We start from the raw sequence: 14,711 nt of genomic DNA, 5'->3' as shown, positions 1-14,711 counted from the left end.
AGATAAACAGCTTAAGATGGTCATGTGATATAAGGCACCTGTCCATACACTGCTGATGGAAACGAGTAAACACAAACAGAAGTGAAATCTCGAACGGAACAAGTTCTGTGGCAAGAAAGACAATGAAAAATAGAAACCCAAAAGCATACCCCCCTCCTCTACGCAAAGAAGTGATGATTTCGCTGCAAATTAATCATTTTCTTGCTGGCAATATTGGTTTTGCAATTTATTAGAAGAGCTAATGACGATGTCTGTTATGCGTAAAAAATAAAACACAGAAGCTTGATAAGTATGGTTTTCCATTGCCACATTGGAATGACTTAACATGGTGGGATTCCACATGACCAACAATGTGCACAACTGAGATAATAAATAAATTGAGGCAAAATCAAACATAACGAATTGGAATGTTTCATAGTTTATATATTTAGAAGTACTGCTCCGAGAGATAAGCAATTCGAAGTGAACTATACAAAACAGTATCAGCTTAGATCATCATCCTTCAAAAGATTGTTGTTTTTACTCTGTATTCCTTACCAATTTAAAATTCCCAACAATTTTCTGGTGCAAGGAAAGCAATATAAATAGACCAGTTTGTTTAGGCACACAAAGCACCAATAGCAGTCTGGCCCTAGCTGGGCAAACATATGCAGAATAGGACACAGGGTTGGTAGAAAAATAAACCTCCCTACTGGGCTGCTGTTATCATGAGCGATATTTATAGAGACAAATGCTTCAAAAAAGATATAAAGTAAAATTACCAGACACCTGTGGCTATGGGTAGTTACGTATCCAAGAGCGCAAATCCAAGTACATTGAATGGGTATGACTGAAAACCCGTTGTTCAGATTCTTAAATTTTATATTGAGCATTTATACAATATGCAGAACAAACTGAATTCTATCTAGAGTCGTACATCAATATTAGTTCAAAACTGAAGTCTTAAAGATTACACCAACTCCTGAAAACAAACCTGCATTTATGCATATATAAATAAGCAAAGATCATCAAAAAACAGATTGCTGTATCTTGTCACCAGGATAGACATGAAATATAAATTCAATCATATGTTAATTTGGTATTTATAAAGCGCTAGTTCACTGAAGATTATTGACAATGAGTACACAACTAACACCACAATATTTAATGTACACACATGTAATGAGCATGGTTAAAGGGAAGAGTCTTTAAAGATGTGCAAAAACTAAGTAGCGAGGGGATGAAACAGAGATAAACTAGAAGTTTGTCAACGCCCAGTGTGAACAGGTCATAAGAGTGTAGGGAGCAATTAGAAAGATGAAAATATACTCACAACAAGCACGAGTAATATACAGGTTAGAATGATTCATGCATGTATAAATTTAGATTTGAAAATGGATGCATCGATATGCAGGTATATATGTATGTATTGCAAATATTAAAAGGTAATAAGTGCCATGTTCTTTGTTATATAGCAAGTAATAACATTGTCATTACTGTTGTATCATGTCATATCAATACAGTTTTGTTCAATTTTAGGTAGACAGATCCAGTCCCCGAAGGGCAGAGGTATTACTAAGAGACAGTCATCCACATACTGAAGGGGGGAGGCGGAAGAGACAGAGAGAGAGCAAAGAGAGAGAGTGGTGGCGAGAGAACAGAGATCAGGGAAAGAGAATTAAAGTTACAAAGGGCAATAAGAGTCAGAACACAGTAATGGTAGAAAGAAGGAAGGTCAGAGAGGGGTGCACATACAACTAGCTACAAAGGAGAATATACAGTACTGGCAAAAGAAAGGAACAGCGACAGTAGAAGGGAGGACAGGCAGTTAGAGGTGGAAAAAACAAGTGGGAAGACTGTTTCTGAACAGCACGATATTTACCGAGATTGTAAATTTGTTGGGGAGGAGGGGTGTCAATTGCAGAAGTGAACACATTTTTATATACATTTTCACGAGTGAATCTTTTTAACCTGTATATTTTTGTGCCTGCATTAAGCATATTTTCATCTTTCTAATCATTCCTTATGCCCTCATGACCAGTTCACATTGGACATAGAAGAAAGTTCCAGTCTAGCTACGTTCTATCCCCTTGCTCCTGAGATTTTCCCAATCTATAAAGACTCTCGCTTTTAACAACTCATTAAATGTATGTAAATTTAGTACTGTGTTGTTAGTTATGAATTCGGCGTGAAGAAAGTTCAGCGAACTAGTGCTTTATAAATACCAACATATGATTGCATTTATATTTTGTGTCTATCCTGCTGACTAGATGCAGCAATCTGGAATAAAGTCACCAGGCTGCCTAGAAGATGAACATCCATTCTTGCGTTTCTGAAAGGTCTTTTAGTGACCCTGCAGAACTCCATTTGAAAGAGGGCAGGCAGACACCTGAAATTAATTATGGGCATGGTGTCCAACATCTAATGAGATGAGGCCCAATGTGCTACACTTCATGCACAGATGAAAGTCGCTAGAGATAAGGAACATACATGGGATTAAAGCTTTCAAAGACAAAATGTGTCTTGGTCCTTAAACTATTGTACTACAACGGGCATATCTCTGCGATTAAACAGCATGTTCCATCAAAAGTGGCATACAGGTAGAACACGCACCTCTAATGTCCTTCTAAACGCACACTGAAATGTGAAACCAAAATAAATAACACCATGCCTGTATCGCAGAAACAAAAGAAAGCTTCTTCCTTCGTACATGTTCCACCAGGACAGAATACCACTCCTTTACCTCGGCTATCGAGTGCTTTGCTGCCTCCATCACTAAAACGATTACCACTTACGGGGGCAGCAGGTAGGTGCATCATCAAATCACACTGTGCAGTCAGGTGGGTCATGCTAATTTCATAGTGAAATATTCACTGTATAATCAGGAGAATCCTACACCCCCAGTGAAAGGAGGCAGAAATCTTACTTACACCTCCAACTACAGATAGATCCCTCTGTATTCAAAAACATCCCCAAAAGGAAGGCAAATCCTAAATTAATTGACAAGGCTCCCCTTCGGGGTTCTAAGTAGATCCCTTCTCCGTGAATCGGAACTAATTCCCATTAACTGGACGTCATCTGAATAACAAGTGGGTCCTTGCTTTTGAACTGTACCTCATTCCCACTCGAGGACCCCTTCACCACGGGCTTGACCTTATGCCTAGCTCAAGTGGATCCTTTCCCCGTGAACTTGAGTTCCTTTCCTGCGGTAAGTAGATCCCATTTCCATTAAATTATTCTCATACTTGCAAGTGGATGCCTTCTTCATGAACTGGACGACATCCCCGATTCCAGGTGAATGGTATCGTCTTTAACTTAACCTCGTCCTGAGTAACAATTGGATCCGTTCATGTTGAAATGTACATTAACCCCAATTATACGTGGTTCACATCGCCTCATAAACTGCACGTTACAACCAGTTACAAACGAGTCTTATCCAAAATAAGGGAATTTAATCTCTACTTACTAGTGAACCGGATACCTTTTTTGGTGAAGGATCCATCATTTCAATCAGAAGGTGGCTCCGTCATCTGCAGAGACAAGTGGATTCCTTCATTTGCTAGAAGAGCCGTGGTAACTCGGATAGCGGACCTCTGCCAACTAACAGGATCTGACATCTCCATCAGCAGGATTGCTCGTGCCAAGTGACAGGCAGACAAACCCCTTCCTTATTGACAAGACACCCCATACGTGCCAACCCTCGCGAGTCAGGAAGGAGATTCCCGAGGGAGGGCCTTACCTCGCGTCCCTCGACAGCAGATCTCTCAAATCGATCCCCTCTGCTTCGGTTTCGACTCTATCCGACTTCAGTAGACGAAGGAAACTAACCGACTCCAATAAGTGAGGGCAGGAAGCGGCAATAGGAAAGCTAGCCCAGAGTCACTGACATGTTATTGGGCGGTACTGGGTGGGGCGTGCTGGGAACCCCGCCCATCGAACCCACTGATTGGTTAAAAAATGGCCCGCTCTGGCGAAGACGGCCCACGCGTCCGGAATGAACTGTCTTTACGGATACCCCGGAAGAGCCTCGCTCCGCCTCTCCGGAAGTGTTCACCCAGCCACGAGTGGACCAACGATGTAGCTCTGGATGTGGAAGGTAGCGCTGGAAGAAACCCATGGGACTCTGCGGACGCTGACACCCGCTAAACGGAGCTCCACCTGACCGTGAGGCTGCAGAGTAGTGTCGGTATCAGGAGGCGTCTAAGCTGTTTAGTAAAGGGGATGGGGGCGTACAGCAGCTTTGCTGTAGCAGCTGGCGAGGAAGGGGCACAGTTGGTGTGGTAAGGGCCATAGTTTTTATTTATTTAATGCGATTTTATATAGCACGAACTTTACCCGAAGGTGTCAGAGCGTTTGACATAAGAACCAGTAGCAAAACATAAGGATTTAGGATTACATGCGTTACATAAAAGATGCAAACGGAAAAAATTGCAAATGTACAAGATGTAAAGTCACAAGGAAGAGTTCAGCCTCTGCACCATGTGGCAGGGACTGACGGTGTAGGGAACGCATTTTATTGCTTTTTTTGCAATTTAATATACCGCAAACATGGCCCGAAGGCATCAGCGCGCTTTAGAACAAGCAGTTTCCAAGTGTTAGATCCTGTAACAATACTAGTAACGTTTGCAACGTTGGGTGTGTGCAGGAGTTATCACAAGAAATAGTTACAACAAATGAGCTAGGGTGAAACATGGTAACAGCGTCGATTTAGGTGGTGGGGTGGTAAAACGAGAGCAGGCCAGATTTTATTTTTATATAGCGCAGACTTTACCCAAAGGTGTCAAGCGCTTTACAATAGAACCAAATACATTACATAAGATTTACATACTTACATGTTACAAATACAATTCGGATAGTTAGAAAAGTAAAATAAGAGGTGACAAACACAAAATAAATTAGGTTATTACAGGTACAGAATAGATGTTAACAAAGGCTCAGGTGAATGCCAAGTGGCCTTGAGGGACATGAAAAGGGATGCATTAATTCTGGAAGTGTCTTTGGAAGAGAAGAGATTTGAGGTCTGTTTTGACAGTCCGGGTAGAGGTGGTGGTTCAGAGTAAAAGAGAAAGCGAGTTCCAGATTCTAACCGCATTGCCTCAGAAGGATTGAGCATAGATCTTTCCCTTCTGAAAGTAGGGGGCTTCAGCAGTAAGTTTTCAGCATTGCACGAAGGTCTAGAGCCGCCTGAGATTTTAAGTTTTTTCGCCAGTATCGAGGGGAAGAAGTGTGCAAGGCTTTGTGGCTGATAGAGGCAGTCTTGTAGATCGACCTTCCTTCAATGGGAATCCATCAAAGAGAAAACAGTATGGGTGCGATGTGATCTTTTCTTTTGGCCCCATAAACAAAATGAACCACTGAATGGAGTATGGATTTAAGAGGGGGAAAGGTGGGATTTGGGGAGGCCACCAAGGAGAGAACTGCAATAGTCCATTCTAGAGAGAACCAGAGATTGGACCAAGGTTTTTAAGTCTTGCTCTGGAAAGAAATGCCGAGTACCCCAGAGAAGGTACAGTTGGTAACGCAAATTCTTGGCAATGGAATAGATGTGGAAGTGCAGATTGAGCCTTTTGTCTAGTATGACACCAAGGGATTTAGTACTGTCGACAACTATAGGTTTGTTAAGGAAATTCAACTTATCCATCCAAGACTGATCAGGAGGAGGAGCAGGAGAGAGAGAGAGAGGTAGAGAGGAGGAAATCAGTTTCGGAAGGATTCAGAATGAGTTGATGAGCTGACATCCAATTTTGCCTAGAGTTGTGAGTGGTGTTGACGATTGAGATGTCGTGTGTGGAAGACACCTTCAGGTAAATGTGGGTGTCATCAGCATAGAGGTGGTAAAGGACCCAGATTTACTTAGGAGATTTCCCAATGGTTCCAAGTAAAGATTTAACAAAGTGGGAGCGAGGATAGATCATTGAGGGACGCCTTGACCTACTGCCATTAAAGTTAAAAAGCTGTTAGCTATTTGATCAATTGAGCTCTACCCAAGAGGAATGAAGCAAACCATTTGAGCGCTGTACCTTCCAAGCCCATTCTTTGTTTTAAAGTGTTCAGAAGAGTGTTGTGATTAACAGTGTCAAAAGCTGCAGAAAGATCAAGAAGAATCAAGAGACAAGACTCCCCCCAAGTCAAGTACACGCAGGGCATCGTCGATCACTTGCAGCAGGGCTGTTTCAGTGCTGCAGCATTGCATGAAGCAAGATTGGAATTAGTCGGGAAGATTGTTATCCTTGATATGTAGGGAAAGTTGTTTCGCTACACATCTTTCTATGATTTTCGCAAGATAAGGGAAGTTGGTGATCTGGCGGAAGTTGTTGACGTCATTCGCATCAGCGGAGGGTTTTTTAAGAATTGGGGGTAACTTGTCCTGTTTTGAGGGCAACAGGAAGTGAGCCTTGGCTGAGTAAGAGGTTGACCAGACTGGTCCAATAGGAAAGAGTGTGGGTGTAGAAGTCAACGGCGATGTCACTAGGGATTGGGTCGAAAGAATGGTTTGAGGGTTTTGTTTCAAGAATGCTTTTAAGGAGGGCATCTTCAGTGATGATGTCAAAGTTCGGCCAAATGAATTAGAATTTGCACTCCTCTAGGGGTAGTCGGGTGAATGACCTGATCCACCAGCGATTTCACTTTTTCATCAAAGAATATAGGGAATTCTGCTACTTTTTTGGGAGGATCGTAAAACCTGATGGTTGTAGGAGAGATGTTTGAGTTTTTCTTGAGATCAAATAGTTTTTTGGCAGAGTCGAGGAGGGTTCTGAAGTGCGATGCTTTTTCACAGAAGATGTGTTTATAGTAGTTTGATCTTGCTGAACGTAGGTAGATTAAATTGATTAGTGGTGGATGGAGATTGTCTCCATTGTTTCTCCAAGAACCTCAGTGGGACTGGGGGAGTATATACGACGTAAGATTGAGGGTGAATTAACCAGGATGTCTGTCAAAAAGAAGGAGCTTGATATCTCTTATGAAGATTACTAGGCAGGCGGTTAGACGGAGAGTTCCTGATTCTGGTCAGGTTTCGGTTCTAGAACTTTTGGGGCCCTGGCTGAAAGGGAAGCTGCGAGGTCCCTCTAACTTACATAAGTGACACCTTCAGGGCTCCGGAAGGTGCTTGGTTCAGACTTCTACTGGGCTACATTTCCTCCTCTCAGCCACCTACAGGCACCTCTTTCACAGCCCATTTTGGGCTAAAGGTGTGAGAATTGCTTAGGGGCTGAGAGGTTAAACTGGGGGGGTGGTAAAGTGCTGGACAAAGGGCGTCCTGCAGTGAATCTGATTGGGAAGCCAGGTAGGAGGTTTAATTGCAGGACAACCTGCAAAATAAGTCTCCTTGCAACTAGGACACTATCCTTAAGAGGCCCAGGGAGGGCTCCCTCGCTCTCATGTGCCCAACTGCAATTGAATCGTCAGGAGTACAGGAGGGCTGTTGGTGTGTTGAACTGGTGTGGGGCCCTGGGCCGCTGCCCATGCCTAGCGTCGGTTCTGATCCTGGTGGCACTTCCAGAGAAAGACTGGTTCTTGTACCATTCTTGACTGAAGGTGAGGGGTTCCAGTAGCAGGGATTGGGCATTTCTGATGCCCCCATCTGCTCCGAAGATTTTCTGTTTATTGTTTAGATGGGAGGGTGAGAAGTGCGGAGCTCTGAGGGTAATGCAAGCCATTTTGAATTGGGCCCGTCTGTTAGGTGGCATTGTGTAGTGCAGCAGGAAGTCTGCCGGCAGTAGGTGGATCTGTGAATGTCCGCCTTTGAGCATGAACTAGAACAGCTTGAAACACAACCGCAAGGCACAGTGGTAGAAGTGTATATAGGAGGTTGTGGGTGAATCAAAGAGCATGGTTCAGTGTTTGTAGGGGTCGCACGATCACAGGATGTCTAGAAACAACAAAATATCCTGTGAACGTTTAGTCCATCTCTTACCTATACATATACAGTATTTTACACAATTACACCTTTAGCTGATAAACACATTTTTTTAGATTTTTAACAAACGTTTTGAACCTAACAAAGTAAAAGAATGTTCTGCAGATAAAGGCAATATCTTACTACGATTGGACATTGTGACCTAGAGGTGAATTATACACTTCTGCAGTAGGCTCATGCACTCGCTAATATATGTAATTATTTCGAGCCTGTGACTAATGTCTGCACTAGAGGAATTAATCCAACAAGCTTTCTCACTGGGATAAAAATCTGTGGGCGCCAAGAAGCATGGAAAATTCAGAAGTATGTTTGTTCACTTAGTGTTCTATGATTATAATCTGTGACCTGCAGTTGACACACAGGTCTCAGCAGTTTGTCTATTACCTACTTAAATTATTTCACAAGGATTGCAGCATTTTGCCTCATGATTACACAGATAAGAACATACTGTATACGTGTATTTCTCTGCAACCTTCTTTTATGTCCCCATTTCATTTCCTTTGCGCACAATTAATGAAGTTTGGAAAACAATACCACAAGTTTTCTTCACTCACTAAAAAGGGACAGTACAAGCAGCAAAGGTGTACGCTTCCCTCTCAATATCAGTGCAATCAAGCAGTAACTGCAAGATTCATTCACAATACATAGATGTGCCTCAGTTCATCACTATAGGGACAGGCTAATTTATGCCCCATGTCTGTCGCACTATCACCGGATAAGGAGGCAGTACAGACTGAATGCTCAGTTCAGTGCTTCCTTGCTGTTGTTGCTCAAAAGGTTGCCTTTACGTAACGTCACTGGAACTAAGAGTCAAATTATACAGCAGGACTGACAACGTTCTACATCAGGAAAAGGCACATTTGTGCAGTATAAAACACAATATTTGATAATATTTTGACATGTCGGCACCTATTAATAGTGTGTTGGCAGAGTTGTACCTTATTGGTAGCTGTTTAGCACGTAAATATAGCCATAAGTTAGTGATGGGTCATCCTTTAACTTCTACAAAGGATCTTCTACTGCGCCAAACCACATTTTGCACTTTTTTGTATTTTTGATCTGTGTAAACTAGAAAATAATTTTTCACTGGTGAAAAATGTAAATTATAATTTATAAAGCAGATGAAGGACAGTGTGGCAAATCCATAATAATGCAGAAAATGCTGCAGAATCACTTAATTCCAGAGGCCATAACTGTAATCGAGAAGTGTGACTGCCCGGTTATTTACTGATAATATTTATTACTCTGAGTCCATTTTTTCTCGTCACAGTCCTCATATCATCAGAGTTTACTCCATTCCTGCAGAACCTAACCACCAAATTTGATTTCCTTTCCCATCCCAAGATGGCCCCCATACTCTCGGAGTACAAGTACCCCACTTGCTGGGAAGGACTTCTGAAATAACCAAGCAAGATGAAATCGGTGGTCCAGGGAGAGGCGGGCGGGGACTCAGGACTGTGATGAGGAAGACAAGGAGTCAGAGTAATGATTACTGGTAGGTAACCAGGCGTTTCCTCCTTGTCTGCCTTCCTCTCTCAGTCCCCACGTCGGAATATGTACCCAAGCCCACCACTGATTGCAGGAAAAACCACACAGCAAAAAAGTGCAAACAAAGGAAGTTTAATGCCACAAGCATACAGAATCGTATCGCAGGAGAAACAGCAGAACTCCAAACAGCAGTACCAAGAGTGGGTGAGACATCCCCACCCATGTGCAAACAGTAGTGAGTCGTGAACGTGTAGGGCTGAGCCCAAGTGGCAGCAAAACAAATGTCCCTAATGGAAGCCCCCTTGAAGGATGCCCAGGAGGCAGAAACACCCCCAGTAGACCTTCCCGGGAAAGACTCGGTAACAGGCTAGCCCGAAGAATATTAATGTGAGATTGCCAACTTAATCCAACGGGACGAGGCAGAAAGGGAGTATTTACAACCCCGTGGGGCCAAACCATGGGAGACTAGGCACCTGACTTGCGAAACTCTTCAGTGTGATGAAAATAAGCCGTAAGAGCCCAATGGAAATCCGGTGAATGCAAATGCAACTCTTCAGCAGAAGCAGGGGCCGGACAAAAGGTGGGCAAAAACAATATCCGAATCCAAATAAAAAAAAAAAAGATGACACCACCATGGGATTATGCCTAAGCACCACCTTGTCGGGAAAAAAACTAAGTAAAGGAGAGTCGGACAGCAAGGCCTCTAGTTCCCCAACCCTCCTTCCCGAGGAGATGGGCACCAAGAAGACCACTTTAGCAGAGAGAAATCAGAAACCCATGGATTCCAATGGATTCCAATGGCTCACAGGGAGCACCCTGCAAAACCAGAGGGAAATCCCACGGTGGCAATGGGGAATGTACCACCGGCCGTCAAAGAGAACAACTACATAGTAGATGAGCTACCTGAGGAGCCACCGACTATACAGACTCTGCCTGAACAGCCACCCACTGACTACAGAGGGTAGAAATAGCCAGACCCAGCTGAAAACTGTTCAGAAGGGACTCCAAAACCACGGGGGACTCGCAGGAAGAAGAGAACCCCCAATCCTGACAACATCCAGAAAAATTCCACCAGTGGCGATCATAAGCCTTAAGGGTAGACAGCCACCAAGACTGCTGGATGAGCTCTGCCACATCCACTGTGCAACCCTGTTCTAAGAGGGTTCGAGTGCCAAATGGCCAGCTTCAATCTGCAAATAGAGACCAGAGGAAAAAGAGGCAGACGCAGGGGGATAACACCCAATAGGAAGATATGGGTGGAGAAGACAAGGAAACCAAGAACGCCGTGACCAAGCCAGGGCAACCAGAAGAACCTCTGCCAGGTCCTGGACCACCTTCCGGACTACCCTAGGGAGAAGCGGGATGGCCGGAAAACAATAAAGTAGGCCATGGAACCACCATGGCATCCACTGCCAATGCCCTTGAGGATGGATCCAGACAACAAAACTAGGTAAGAAGAGCACTCCCCTCAATGGTCAACAGATCCAGCCAAGGGTGACCGAACCGGCACTGGATGGAGCAAAAGACACCCAAATCCAGACTCCTCTTCACCAAGGAGGAAACCCTCTTACTCTGAGCATTGGTAGTCCTATTCTCCCTCCCCGGAAGATACTGAGGACAGACCCAGGAGATGGGACTCTGCCCAAAGGGAAATCTTCTGAGCAAGGAGAAAGAGAGAAGGACACATGCCCTCCTGGTTGTTCAGATAAGAGAGGACGACCAGGTTGTCTGCCTACAGACACAGCGAGGCACACATCAGCAGGGGATGAAAAAAAACAAAGTTTTCAAGACCGCTGCCAACTCCTTCCAATTGGAAGACTGACATGCCTCCAGCGGATCCCATAGCCCGTGAGCTGAGGCATCCCCCAGAGTGGCACCTCAACCCTTTCCACTGGCATCAGTTGTGAGAACCAGGACTGGGCAGAGGAATCTAAGAGAAACCCCTGCCCAGATAAGCGGGTCCAGCCACCACTGGAGATTCCAGTGGATCTGAGGTGTCTCAGGAATCAAAGCCTCGTACACCTGGAACAGCGGATCACAATGGCCCAGGAGGTGGTAAACAAGGGGATATAGGCGCAACCTCCCACAAAGAACCGGAGCCAAAGTAGAGGACATCTCCCCTGACTGCAAAGCCAAGTCCAGGCTGAGAAACTAAGGAGGAGATATGACAGATGGGAGCAGAGAAAAACGTTCCTCGGACACCACAATCGGAAATGGAACAAATCCAAATGTCCTGAAAGGACTGAAGATGCCCCCTCCCCCCCTTCCTCATTGGAAGGAACCTGGAACCGTCATGTATTGGGAGGGGTGGGTGGGAGAGGAGGCGGCAGCAGAGTATCAGGATTTGTCAGCATGAGGGATGCCCCAGCCGCAACGCCTAACTCGAAAGGGCTGGTGTTCTGTGGTCCTACCCCCAGTGGGAAATGCCCTCCGGAAATCAAAACCTCTGCCTCTGGAAGCTGGGCATACGAGAGTAACAGGCTTCTGATTCTCTGCAGACTTTTTATTTTATCATATCCTGCAAGTCACTGCCAAACACCTGAAACCAAGATGGCAACCGGCTGCAGAATAAGAAATCAGGAAGTCCTTCCCAGGAAGTGAGGGTCTTTTACTCAGGAAGTACATTTTGGAATGGGAAGGGAAGTCACGTTTGGTGGTTAGGTTCTTCAGCAATGGACTAAACTCGGACGCGACGACTGTGAGAGGAAGACGGTCGGTTAGGTAATGAGGCTTTTGTGAATGCATTGGTTAACTGTGGTGACCTCTCCAACCCTCACACTTATCATTATGAAACAGCCCAGTCTTTCTTTAAGAACATCAGGATGCAACAGAAAATTAGCCAGTGAAAGGCTCTCAAACCATGTGTCTACACTCTAGTATGCCTTACCTTCTCAATCCATTCTATTGCTGGTATGATGCGTAAAACAGCCATACTGACTCTACCATCAATCGGGTGGCTATCTATTCCTCATTGGATACAGATAGTGACTAAAATAACACAGCTGTTTCAGAATTTGTAGCGCTGTCTCCAACCTGCAGCCCACAGGTTTAATATACCTTAGGAAGTTGGCTCAGATTTTCCAATGAAATGCCTATACTGAGCCGTGTAATATTAATACCAATTTTTATTTCCTGTCCTCTGATGCAATAATTAAAATGTCTTAAGAACCCAAGCAATATGCACATATAATAAAACCATGTTTTGCATATTTATTTACATGTGTCGTTTGCTTAATTTTCATCTTCAGTGCTGTTGGTTATGTTTGTTTATTGTTCTTTTATGTGGTCTGGGTATTTGATTTTATTTAGTGAGATGTCATCTTGTGGCAAATATCATACAAGAAAATTGGCAATTCTGGGTTCTAATAGTACATTTTATTTCCAACTTAAATGTCTGATGCTAGGAAAACGCTGTATTGGATCCCCAGGTGCCTCAGCTGCCTTATCTGCCAGAATTAAGGAGGGCAAAGACCCAGAGTTTTATTTAAAAAAAAGTTAATGTAATGTGATTTCCCAGAACTCAATCCAATTATGATTATCCATTCAGGTGCTGGACTATGGGGGAGCAGAAGAGTGTTCACAGGACTTACACATATCTGACCTTTCTCAAAACAGACACTGCTCAACATCTACCACAACCAGTGCTCCAAAGCCACCATCAAACTGCATATTCAGTTTAAATAAACCGGAAAAAACCCACGGTTATGAAAAATCCAACAAAAGAAGAGTAGCGGTCTTCATTTACCACGTAGAAGCTTCTTTGGATCTTTATTTAATTTCCCTAATTAACGAAATCTCGCTTCCTTTTATGAATGGCGTTAGCCAAGACCTTTTGATTAAAAAAAATAAAAAAACAACAATATGTGCAATATACTTATTAAAAGAAGGCTCAGCCAGCTCTCTCTATCCATTGGTCTGCTGGTGTCTCAGTCACATTTTGGTTCTGTCCACTACAGCATGGGGCAGGGTGGTTAGCCATATCAGCCACTGAATACAGTTACTTTGAGTGACTTAATTTTGCTCTTTCACAAGGAGCACATCTGCATACTAGCTAGTTTCCTTATGGGCCAATATTTGCCTTTGTGTTTAGAGTCTGATGTGGCAGCAGGACGCTTTATACCAGATGGGAGCACAGGCTATTTCCATGCGTTATCGGTTCTTGTCTCCTGCCAATGTGGTTGTGAATTCCTTTTGGGAAAGTCCTTAGGTTTATCTGATTTTCTCAGATAAACAAAGGACACTCTAAAAGGAATTTCACAGCAGAACTGATCGCCTTTGTTTTAAACTGCTCTGCACTGAGTTATTGAAAGCATTAACATTATACATTTGAATTCAGAAGCGGACAATTCTTCAGAAAACGTTTACTCTGGAGTCAATTTCACAAATCTTTCTTCCTTAAACTTTGCCCAGAAAGATACGCTTTATTGTGTTTAGTTTGCAGCACTTTTTGTATTCCTTCTTTCTTTACTTCCTACTGTTTCTTTCATTCCTCTTTCTTTTCATACCTTTTCTTTCTTTCTAGCATTCCTTTTTAGGTTTCGCTGGGGGGCGGAGCCGTTAGGCTCCTCCTCCAGAGAAATCTGTAGTTTCTAGTATGGGTGACTTGAACACGCCTCTCTGCTTCATTGGCTAGCTCCATAAATGGAGGCTAGCCATTGGAACAGAGAGGCGTCCGTCAATGCCGGACCAGACACGGGGGCGTTCCCGAGAATCTTTGGCTTTTGGCTACGTCATGATACGTCAGCCAAAAGCCGGGAACGCCCCCGAATCTGGTCCGGCATTGCCGGCACCTGATTTTCGATTATTTTGTCCGCTGGCAGGTGCCTACCCTGCCAGGGACCTTGCCGCTGTTGTGGTACCCCGAGCGAGTGCCCACCTCGCTTAATATTTAGATTTAAGGCCGGTGCCCACCCGGCATTGCTCCGTGTATTCACCGCCGCGGCCCCGAGTGAGAGGAGGAAGCAGCGCCCGCCTTCAAGCCCGGGCCGCGCTGGGATTGGCCCAGCCGGCCGAGCCCCCTTCCGCGTCATCGCAGGAGGAGGCGGAGAGAGCCGGAAGGAGGAAGCAGCCTGCATTGATCAACCGCCCCGAGGCTCCCGAGCACAGGCCCTCCCCCCCCCCGTAGTAGAAATCACCATGTCCCCTGCACCTTTGTCCCGTGCATCCCCGTGCGACTGCTCCTTCCCTCGTGTCGGGTCACCTTCTCCGTGGGTCTCAGCCGTCCGTCTACAGCCAGGGCCGTGTCATGCAGTCCTTCATGAGGAGCGTTCCATGCCAGTAATTTTGTCCGCCGGCCGAGGAAGTCCAGGTGAGTGGTTCCCTTCCC

The 14,711-nt window shown here is 44.6% G+C and overlaps 1 protein-coding gene and 1 long non-coding RNA gene across 5 annotated transcripts in view; one reads left to right on the top strand and one right to left on the bottom strand.

Annotated features, from left to right (window-relative positions):
• Positions 1 to 14,711, bottom strand: part of BAHD1 (bromo adjacent homology domain containing 1) — a 569,963-nt gene that overhangs the window by 334,712 nt on the left and 220,540 nt on the right. The window contains exon 1 of one of the 4 annotated variants that reach the window (XM_078659803.1): positions 3,446 to 3,863. The exons of 1 other annotated variant lie outside the window; for it this stretch is intronic. The gene's annotated coding sequence lies outside the window, so the exon portion shown is untranslated. Of the gene's footprint in view, positions 1 to 3,445; positions 3,864 to 14,711 lie in introns of those variants that run through there. 2 more of the 4 variants (XM_078659806.1, XM_078659805.1) reach the window with 2 other exon arrangements.
• Positions 4,036 to 14,711, top strand: part of LOC144781142 (uncharacterized) — a 55,677-nt gene continuing 45,001 nt past the window's right edge. Inside the window, exon 1 of the long non-coding RNA XR_013600890.1 lies at positions 4,036 to 4,259. This is a non-coding gene — a long non-coding RNA (uncharacterized LOC144781142). The remainder of the gene's footprint in view (positions 4,260 to 14,711) is intronic.

The sequence above is a fragment of the Lissotriton helveticus genome, chromosome 9 (assembly GCF_964261635.1).
Source record: "Lissotriton helveticus chromosome 9, aLisHel1.1, whole genome shotgun sequence".
NCBI classification, from domain to species: Eukaryota; Metazoa; Chordata; class Amphibia; order Caudata; family Salamandridae; genus Lissotriton; species Lissotriton helveticus.
The sequence above is the reverse complement of the archived record's forward strand: the minus strand, read 5'-3'. Positions and strand labels throughout refer to the sequence as shown.